This window comes from Manacus candei, unplaced genomic scaffold (assembly GCF_025592945.1).
Source record: "Manacus candei isolate 608988 ecotype Guabito, Panama unplaced genomic scaffold, ASM2559294v1 h1tg000009l, whole genome shotgun sequence".
NCBI classification, from domain to species: domain Eukaryota; kingdom Metazoa; phylum Chordata; class Aves; order Passeriformes; family Pipridae; genus Manacus; species Manacus candei.
In genome coordinates, this window is record NW_026138057.1 from 7,442,503 (window position 1) to 7,453,602 (window position 11,100).

The window sequence follows — 11,100 nt, forward strand, 5'->3', positions numbered from 1 at the left end:
CCGACAGTCCAACACAGCGCTGGGCGAGAGCAGAGGGTTTGGGGCAATGGGAGGGTGTCAGTTCGGTAACAGTGCCCTTGCCCCCTGGCCCACATCCCTGGCTGTTTGCAGACCGACACCAAAAGTAATTAGATACATGAAGGTGCGGAGAGTGAGAGGATCCAGCTGTGAAACGAGGGAGAGGTCTGAGGGCTGAGGAGGAAAGAGCAAAGGGAGCGCAGTGAGCACAGAGCAGGACACACAATAATCTGACCAACTACTTCAGCAGAGTTACAGCACGTACCCAACTCCTGGACTCCAAGGAGCTGCTCTGCAGAGCTGGATGTTCCACGTGTTTCCAGCACTCAGTGCTCCTGGGCTGTGGTATCAGCTGGAACACGCCCCTGTTATAATAATGAAAAAATGACTAATTAAGTCTGAAGGGCTTTTTCAGTGCTGCATCAGCCCTGTGCCAGGATGGAGTCATACGTGGCACAGCCTCCCTATTCACCACATGGCCATTAAAAAAAAAAAACAACAAACCAACCCAAAAGATATGTGTTGGCTCCTAATAGTATCTTCTTTTTAGTTTTGAAAGTCTGCTTTCTCTCTACTACCATTATAGGCCACTCTGGTGGCTTGAGTTTGAGATGTCAGGATAAGGCAAAAATCCATAAATGATCATTATTCTGTATTTTAAGGACTCCGAACAAAAAACTGCTGCTGCACTGTTAGGCTTAGTGTCTCCAAACATTCTTGGTGTTTTGTGTGTGCTGTTACAGAAATTAAATATTAAAGTAACAAATACTATTTCCTGACACTTATATTTTAAAATATGTACATATAATAGGCTTGTATTGTGTTGTACTTCCCCTTGATGTATGTGTTTCAGAAATGCAATGGTGCATTTGCTGTCTTCCTAATAACAGTTGTAGCTTTTAATATACTATAGAGAATCTTACAAGTAATAAGATCAATATAAAACCAGCTTGAATCCTATTAGTCCTTTTTTTTTTTTAAAGGAAAAAGAATTTCTTAACCTTTCATATTTTGGGGTCTTCCTTCTGAGCCCACTCCTGCAAGTTCCTGGATGACAGAACCTCTGAAGATTGCAAAGGAAAAGAAAAGGAAATAATCTCTGTTTATTCAAGGATTATTACCTCAAAAGAAGTAACAAAAATATCAGAAGGAATTGGTACAATTCACTTACTTCTAGTAGGACCAGGACCAAGAGCACGCTCTTCTTCCTGCAGAGAAAGCTACAATTATCAGAAACAAGTTTTAATATCAGCTTTAAAGCAATAGCTCTAATTTAATGAAACCAATAAAATAGCTTTAGTATAATAAAAGCTACGGTATGAACCAAATAACAGTAAGAATCTCTGTTACATAGAGATGCACTAAACATGACAATATGTTAAGGTTTTGTATTTCTTTAAAGAGGTGTGGGATCAGGCACTAAATCAGAGTAGCTGAAACTCTGAAGAAAGGTTTGGTCTCTCCTTGAACTTGATAAATCAACTATTTTTATGATTTAAGTAAGAGAAAAAGCCGTGGCTTCTTACAGCACGTGTTGTTTCTTTGCATTTGAGATTTTGCATGAATTTAGTGTATCCAAAGGAGTCAAGTGCTAAATAAAATATTAATATCAAATAAAAATTCCCTGGAGATCCTCCAAACACCTTGAAGCTGGAACAAACCCAGGCAAGGCTCGGGCTGATGTCACCAGAGTGGCTGGGACTGGGGTGTTGAGCCCATGACACCATCACCTTCTATCACTCTATCACATCTTTCTAGTTTTACTTTGCAAATATTATAAGGTTTGTATACAAATAATTTCTAATGCTTTATAAGCCTTGTAAGCTAAGCTTTATAAAGCTCCATCTCCAAAGGAAAAGAAAGTTTAAACAGTAAAGAATAAATACATAGCAACAATAGTACAGAAATACATAATACATCCGTGCTAAATTTAGTTATCACTGGGGTTAATAACCATGTAATCAAGACATAACATACAGAGAATTGATTTTTTTGCCAAAGAAACCAACCACATTTAGTCTTTCTTGTTTAACACTTTCAAAAAGCTAGAAGTTACTGTGTATAGATCCTGCAGTAACTCTAGGTGGCATATTGCAAACATACATAAATAGATATTGAAATTATTTCCCAATATAAAAGTCATGTTGTTATTGATAATTGTTTTATTCTTGAAAGCCTTGCTCATAGGAGAAAGCACCTGCTTCTCCTCATTTCACTACAGGTACTTCTATAATGAAAAGTAAACTATGTGAAAAAAAATTTCAAAGGATAGATCTCACTGTACTTTGTCACTGAAAGCGCTATTATTTATGGTTATTTGGGAAAAAAGACTGAACAATTCTTCAATTAACACACCACATGAAAATTAAAGTTATAAGATCATGATTCAGGAAAGCTTTTAAGCAGCTTTGTAGTTCAACTCCACTGACAACAAGTCATACACTTACATTTTCTTTCTGGGGGAGTCATTCTCATTAACTTTCAGTTGACTGATGTAAATGAAATACATGGAGAATACCCTTGAGTGCCTCTATGAGTGTACCAGGGTCTTCACTGCCCACACCTCAGGGTAGACAGTGACTGGATGTAAAAAGTTACATATACTTTTACTTGGAGACTGTTTGATATCTATTGGTTACTCCTATTTTCTGCAGAGAAATCCGTGGTGTTCTTTTCTATCAGCTTGGAATAAATGTTTATGGCCAAAAAAGCTGTGTAGTGAGTATGAATCTCCACATCCTAACTGCCTTGAAATCACGTTTTAAAATAATTTTAAGACTACCAGTTTTCCAAAAGGAGAAGCCACATTTCCCCCGTCACGCCTATATAATGTTTCCAGTTTTATGCCTGGGAAATTTCAGTAAATCTCCTATCTGTCAGGGGGTCCAGCCTTCTGGAATAATCAAAATTATGTGTCATTACAGAAACTTCTCTTATTAAAACTACTGTAATGATTTTTTAAATAGACATTTCAAAAGGCTAGGCCTCACTCTCCTCTCAGTTACATTAGAATAACCCCATCAACTTCAATTATCTTATAATAATATGAAGATCAGAGACTTATCATTGTCCACTTGCTGCTATCTATGTAATAGAACACTGTGGGCATCAAATCTAGCTTTTTTTTCCCTGTAGAAAATGATTTCTCTTTAATACTTTTAATAATGAGATCTAACATAGAATCAAAGTGACTTTTAAGAATTTCCTATTTGTTCCTTTGTGATTAAATTTTTTTTCCTAATATACCATAAAAACTTTAACCAAAACCTAGAATAATGAGATCAAAATTATTTAAATGAAAATACATGTCTAGACTATTGAGTTATGTCTCCTTAAACCATACTAAATAATACAAGCTGAGGAACAATAGCTTCCAGCCAAGGCTTTCCTGCATTCGGAAAAACTTTATCAAGGCTATGTTAAAAATTGCATTAAACTGCATTAAAATTTTATCCCTAATGTGTATAACCAATTATGCCATTTCAGGTGTGGTTTGGATCTCTATGTATGTTACCCACAGTAGTGAATTTTGGAATCTAAGTATGTCCTAGCACTTCAGTCTTCAGTGTAAGGTTATATCATGTCACACGTCAAAAAGTGTTTTCCCATGAAAACACACGATTTTGAGAAAACTCATAATCGAAGAAGGGAACACAAGAGTAGCTAATTCTGCTAAAATCAATTAATAAATAAAGACAGCTGAACTTCATCTTGGAAACAGGCTGTGATCTGAAACCAATTATAGGCAGCTGTACCCAGACATCCACGACTATGAGGAATGTGAGTCTTGGTTTTCCAAATTCTAGTGCTTAGCCTTACCTTTGGATATGTTCTCCTTCAGTGTTTACTTTCACACTGTAGGGAAAAGGGTTAGAGAATTTTCTGCCTTATCCCTTATTTCTCCTTTTTAAAATTGCACTTCCTTTTTCTTTCTCTCTCTTTTTTTTTTTTTTTTTTTTTGTTTGTTTGGTTGGTTTGGGGATTTTTTTGTAGGTTTTTTAATCTGAATAATCCCTACCCAAGATTTTTTGCTGTTTCTGCATATTGCTTCTGGAAACTTGTGATGGATGAGCCTGGCATAGCCATGACTCTGAATATTAAATTTCTGGGTAAAATAGGGGAACAAATTATTTCAGCTATGGATTCTGGAGATAAATATCTGTATATTCCCCTCTGGATAACCACTTTTGTGCAGCCTTACTTAACAGAACTCAGAGATGAACTGCAGAGAGAGGAATTTTCAGAATAATGTGGTTAATGGATCCTGGCATCTGTACAATACAGAAGTTCAGAAAAACAGCCCAAAAAAGAAACAGATTTGTTTTCAATTAGAAGGTTTAAAGTCATAGTTTGGTTGACTTAACTGGAATATTTCTAATTTACCTCTGGTGAGGATCTTGCCAAGTATCTAATTTAAAAACAATTTTGGCTATTATGCAGACGATGATATAACATTTTTTAATTTTCCAAAGGAGTCTGTGTTAACAAGTGAAGTTTTTTTAATATCAGGTGAATGACATCATTCATGCTAATTTACCTGCACTTTTCAAATCTAGAACTACACTAAGACTTGCCCTTTTCAGAAGAATACACGTTTTGGAAAATAAAATTTAAATCTTTATACTCTCTTCAGAACAAGGGAGACAGGATTTGCAGGAAGACTCTCCAAAAATTCCTTGTGAGGAGATATTTGTACCACTTAGGTTTAGGTACATCCTTGAAAAATCTAACTTGTGCAGCTGATCCCTTCCAGTTGTATGTAAAATAAATAGCAGCAGGATCCTCCAGGGGCTGGTTTGGAGAGCCTGGATCAGGCTCCAAACTCTGAATATTCCTCTGAAGGAATCTCTGTTAATTGTACCTCAGGCAGGTACATCTCCTGCAGTACTGGGAATACCTCCTAATGTTCCTGTCACTTAATTCTAGAGATGTCAAAATTAAATAGTATTAATTAAGTACATGTAATTTAGAAAATATACAATTCACAACTATTTACTGAGACAGACTGTGCAAATACTTGTCTGCAGTTACTCTGTACATGTTCACTAGAACAATAATGAGCTTCCTAAAACATGCTCATTTCATAGGGAAGTTTAGGTGGCATCAACTAGACAGTAATTTACCTTAATTTTTAAGTCTCTCAAAAGAACATGCCTGTAAATTCCAACTAACTTATAACATCAACTAAGTATAATTATAGGATTTTTTAAAAAATAAAATAACTTCTTAAATTATTGCCAAAGACAATCCCACCTGTCCAAGGAAAGAAATAATATGGTTAGAGTTCTCAGAGAAATTAGAAGAAAACCACATTTTATCAGAATAGATGCATTAAGTTTAATAATGATTTTAAAGCTTACAGATGCCGGTCCCTGCAGATCTCATGTGAGTTATGAAATCTAATATTATTCTCATAACTCTGTAATAAAGTTTTATAAATGTTATAAAAAAGGTTTTTACTAAGAGTGAACAGAAATCTGAACTATCTGGCCAAGTAATAAAATTGCATTCCTTTCTTGCTAAGTGTCAGGTAAGAAGTTTTCCCTGGAAATTCATTGCTAAGTTTTCCTTTTCCACTGGACTGCATTCATTTTTTAATTCATAGGCTAGTAGCTTTTCTTAATGGGTTTTCCATTAACATCTAACTTGACTGCTAGCAAAAGAAAAGGCAAACATAAAACAAAGTGAGGGAAATAGTCAAGAAAAAGCCTTTTAATAATTGATTGTATTGCTTTCCAACTTTGCAATGTGTTTTGCTGTGCTCATTTCTTACTCAGTACAACGGACAACACAACTCTGGGCTTCCTCCAGCAGCACAAAAGGGGTTGCAAAAGCACACTGACCATCCTTATGGAGGGATAATCCCGAGTGGAAGATCTGATATAACCTTTAATACAAACTTGGAAAGGATACTGTGGTTCTAAGAAAATAGACACGTGCAGTATTCTGGGTGGGAGCACTCACAGTGATGCCTGGGTACCTTCCCTGAACACCTCTGTCCTGAAAAGATTACAATACCCTGCTGGAAGAGGGATAATTAGTCATACTTTCAACTGCTGATTATTGTGGGTAGACAAATCTGATTTTTAAAGTGTTTTTAATAACGTCCATGTTAGAGGATAATTTTTGCTTCATTTGTTAACCTTTGTTGCTGAATGTCTCAAAACTCCTTGTTTCACTCTGAATATTGCTAGAGCAGCTGAAGATCAATAATTGCTTTCTCACCATCATTGAAAAATAATGACATGTCCATGTGTTTGATCAGCAGCAAATTAGGCCTTCCAGCTAAATGGCACCCCTTGGACAAGTGAGCCAGGATGGAACAGGCAGGTGATTTTGCTGTCAGAGATGTCTGCACAGCGATGCAGATGGAAAGCAAAGCATTGTTGGTCTTTAGGCAGATAAATAACATAAATGAGGATATTACTGGAGCCCTCAGAGCAATAGTTGTGTTTACCTGTTTTGCTGGTTAGGGGTAGGCTGGTATCTTCATGCTTAACTACCCAACATTTTCCATATTGTCCCAGTCACACCATGTGAATATTAAAAATAGCCTGTAACAGTTAAAAGGTATCCTTATTCTGCCTCTTTAATTAAGAATGTTATTGCATTAATACTTATAATTTCATTAATGTGGTGAGATTTGAAGAATGCCTACATTCCATTTTCACTCCCCCCCTTCAGATTATTTTATACTTCTATTTATACATGACTGTGTATTAGAGTGAAATTATTTCATACCCTTAAAGCTTGTCATAATGTTCTTGGAGAGGACTTGTTTTAAAAACATGTTTTAGTTAGTGAATGGCTTGGAAAAATATACTTGGTCTTGTTCCTTCTTTTATTGCGTAGGAAGCTGGAAAAACTCCAGTGATCACTGGTATTACTCTCTTATAAATGACTGCAATATATTTCTCTAAATTTCACACAGTGTTGAATGGTTTTGGCAGTACAAAGTGGATAATGTGAATTAAGTTTAGTCTTTAAACTAATTTTCCATATGTATGGAAAATCTGAAGAACCTCGATTTTCAACCAGAAAGCTCTTCTCACATCTTATTCCTTACTTATTAATTATTCTGCAAAGAACAACACAATGGCAAAAAAAAAAAAAATAGAGGAGGGGAGAAAAAGGAAATGGAAAAAACAGAATTACATTTTGTAGCACTTTGGTGAACAAAATACACATTTCAACTAAATCAATTAGATCCAACTCCATGTAATTATCCTGAATGCAAACTCAACTTGAATTTAACTTGCTAGGGGAACTATGCAGTTCGCCTGTTTAAAAAGACAGATTTTATCACCAGCTAAAGGCAGTTCAATTAAAATTGGAGGCTTAACCACTCAGAAGCCTGCTGGCACTGCCTTGATGAGCTGTAATTCTAATTGGAAACTCTCTGCAGTCAGTGCACAGCAAAGAAAAACAGCCAATTCCTGGCTGTTTTTCCAGGAATGCCAAGTTCTCTGCAGATGTTACCGACGTACCACGTCTGGAAGGGGATTATGTGACGTGTTCCACAGACGAGGGGGAATAAAGAACAGGTCTGGATCCACCTGAACCACGAAGCTGGTTTATTCTTCTCTCATGAGAAGCCTCGATTTTCATTTTCCTGTATGCTCCAAAATATTTTTTCCTTCAGGTGTTTTTATTTCATTATTTCACTGACAGTTGAAGTCTATTCTGTACCTGCCAGCAAAGGCCAGAGGGGACTGATTATATGCTGGAAAGCTTTTATGTGGAGGTGACCAGCTTGAAGCACCTTAAAATGAAAGCTGTATTAATGGTAACTTAAGCAATTATATTTGAATCTACTTGGATATTTTAGAGCTTTTGATAACTGATTCAATGCAGTTGTAGCTGAGTCTATAAGAAATATCATCAGCACCATTGTTAGTATTTCATTATTGTTAAATGACTTCCTTGTTAATCTGTGGTTTCCTCACTAAATGTTCATAAGTTCAGTAGTTATGTAGACCAGCGTATAGAATTGCTTTTTTGAGCTCTGTTTTCTCAGCATATTCCAGCTACTGTTTCAGTGTAAAAAGCCCTTATGCCCTGTATGTACCGTAAACTTCAGAAAGCAGGATTTGTTTTTTCCTAAAAGCAAAAAAACCCCCAAACATGTAGTAACTAACAACAGAGAGTTCCAATTTTAGCTGAAACATCATCACAGAACACTACTCTCAGTTCATTAACTGTGAGACTTTAATAACTAGAATGAAAACAGATGACAGTTTTATTTCCCTCTGTAATATTATTTGAGGTTTCGAGCAGATTTTTATATTACCACTTGTAACTGTGATAGCCTAAATATGTTTACTGCCTTTATGCAAATGTAAAGTCTAATATTCAGTAGAGCTGCTTGCATTTTTTTCAAATGTTAAACTCCTAATCTTCCAAAAATCTTCAAAGAATTTCTCAGTGTTGCATTTTCAGTTTCGATATTTAATATGCATATTGGTAGCCACAACTGGTACAAACCCAGCCCATTTTTTTTGTGTGGTGTTGACAGCGATTTGCTTTCATCTTTTTTCATATTTTCCTGCATAATTTCCAAGCCTCTAAAAGGAGGCTCTGCTGACACAGCATTTCCACAGGCAGAATTTCTCCCCTGCAGCTGAGAAAGGATTGACTCAGCTCAGAGCGAAACAAGTGATCTATCAGGGCCATCAGGAATTGCAACACTGAAAGGTGGGAAAGATGGGAGAATAGCAGAGTTGGAGAGAAAGAATGGAACGTCACAGAATGGAAGAGGAGGAATATGGAAATGCACAGAGAAAGCTTTTCAAATAAAAGGGCTGTCTCAGCTCTTAGTTGCAGATAAGACGCTACTGCTTTGAACTCATTTCACCGAATCACCTTGAACATTTTGAGGAGGTTTTGAGACATTCGGCAGAAGTCAAAAGGTTAAGTCTTCCACTATATTTTTGAAGTAATTTTGCTGTTTTTAAGTCTATATTCATCTCTCAAAAGATTTTTTTTTTTTTTTTTTTTTTTACATCAAAGGAAGAAAGACAAGTAAAAATTTTAACCGGTAACTTTTTAGTGTTATAACCATTTTTTCTTATGGGTATGATCAGGGTAACTTTTTCAATCTCAACTTTGAAGAAGAAGCTACTGATGTATTTTAGATCCTTTAAAGTCACCTAATGTAGTATCTCTACTCTTTTTTTCAGGATCTAATAATAATGAATAAAAGCAAAATTAATCTATAAAGGGAATAATGTCAAGTTTTCTTTTTTTCTTGCTGACTTTTGAAAATAGAATGTACCTTGGAATCAATGTTTCCTTTACAAAAGGCTACATTGGTAGGGTTTGGAATTCTAATTAAATGTGACTCTCAAAGTAATTGTGCTCTAATACTACTGTTGGGATGAAAATACATAGCATTTTTGCTGATTTTCTACAGCCTTGTCTCTTGGAAAGGGATGTTACAAATAACAATAATTCTTAAGGATAATTAGTTCACATGTTCATTGCCACAGTTGGTGCATACATGTTTAAGCTTTATCCCTCATTCACAGTGTGTCACCTGGACATATTCAAACCTCACCCTTCTTAGAATACACCCCATGTCATCTCAGGTCTGTTACACAGGGATTTGGAGACTCTGAGAAGTAAGAGGAGGAGGGAGAGAACATGACCCGAAGAACTCCTGTCACTGTAGAACTGCTTTATCAGGGGTAACATCTGCCCTGGATTCTTCTGCAATATTCTTGCAGCTGGTGAAAATGTGGGTTGAGCTCTGTCTGGCTTAACTTGTGCCCTGCATTCACAGGCCCCAGTGCCTGCAAGGCTCTGCCTCAGCAACCTTCTAGCACACGTACCATCCTCTCTAATGATCTGTGCCCAGAGAGAACCATTTCCTTAGACTGCTGGGTCAGGAACAGCTGCATGGAATGACCACACACATGCTCCTGACATCAGGTGAAACTCAGTGTTTTGGAAAGATTCCTACAATGTGCTTTCTCCCCCAAAAGCACAGTGTACTGGGAGTCCTTCACACTGGTTTGTATCTCTTGTATTCTGGTAGAAAAGGTAGTAGCTACTGGGAAGATACTTTCACAAGACAATACAATAATGAGCAGGATACTGCTCCATAAAAATATACCTTTCCAAGAATCTGGAAATGTCCCAGTGGAGACTGAGTTTTTAATATAATAGTCTACCACTGACAGGCAGAATCTCATTGTGATAAGGTGAGTTTCTAACTGAATTATCAAGGCACGTGTAGTCAGCAATCTGTCTTGGGGCAACTGCTAACAACATTAACAACTCTGAACTGCTAAACCATCATAGTACTGAAAAATCACATAAAGCAGCTAAGATTAGTTTTTTATTCTTCAAGACTTAAAGATTTCCTTCATTTTAAGCAGAAAAGAATCCCGATGAAGACAATCGGCATTTCAAGCCGGCTAAAGATGTTCATAATGGTTCTGTTGCATCAGGCTTTGACCCTGAGCAGGATGATTGGTTTTAGCTAGAAAAGACAGAATATTTCCTCAGAAATTGCAAGGGATTCTGCATTTGTGTGGCATTCACATTGCTTACCAGTTTTTCTTGTGCCGTGACGTTTTCATCCTGTGATAATGTACAGGTACCTGCTCAGTGACAGGGAAAAAAAGATGGTTAAAGACTTACATGTCCCTCAATGCAAGACATTTTCTGAGGAAATCTTGTAGAATCACGAGCAGTTCTGAGGACAGCAAAGTATTTCTCCAAAGATCTGTTCTGTAAACTATATATGAACCTCTTTTTTTTTTCTACAGCTACTTAACAGTACTGATTTTAGTATCTTCTTTTTTTCCTGGGTGTAAAATGTCCATTTTAGATGCCATTCTTTCTGCCATGCTCTTTTTTTCTTCCTCAGGTGCTTAGACTTCAGCTTAGCGAAGTTAAGCTTGGCTGTGGTGCACAGTAGATACATAATTTTGCTAGATAAGGCACTCAGCACTGAGCAAATCCATTCTCCTCAAGTTTGAACTTGCTTGATGGCTACAGAGAAAGCCTTTTTTTAACAATTTTATGAGAACCAAGTCCTTGAGGAACATCTTTCATGTTGCCATCTCTTACATGCTG

General features: G+C 36.6%; 1 long non-coding RNA gene across 1 annotated transcript; it reads right to left on the reverse strand.

Annotated features, from left to right (window-relative positions):
- Nucleotides 1-262: 262 nt before the first annotated feature.
- LOC127466251 (uncharacterized) lies at nt 263-10,732 on the reverse strand. The gene is made up of 5 exons (XR_007902667.1): nt 10,573-10,732; nt 6,476-6,572; nt 1,190-1,226; nt 1,020-1,081; nt 263-383 (listed from the first exon to the last, which is right to left on the reverse strand). It is a non-coding gene; the product is annotated as an uncharacterized LOC127466251 (long non-coding RNA).
- Nucleotides 10,733-11,100: the final 368 nt, after the last annotated feature.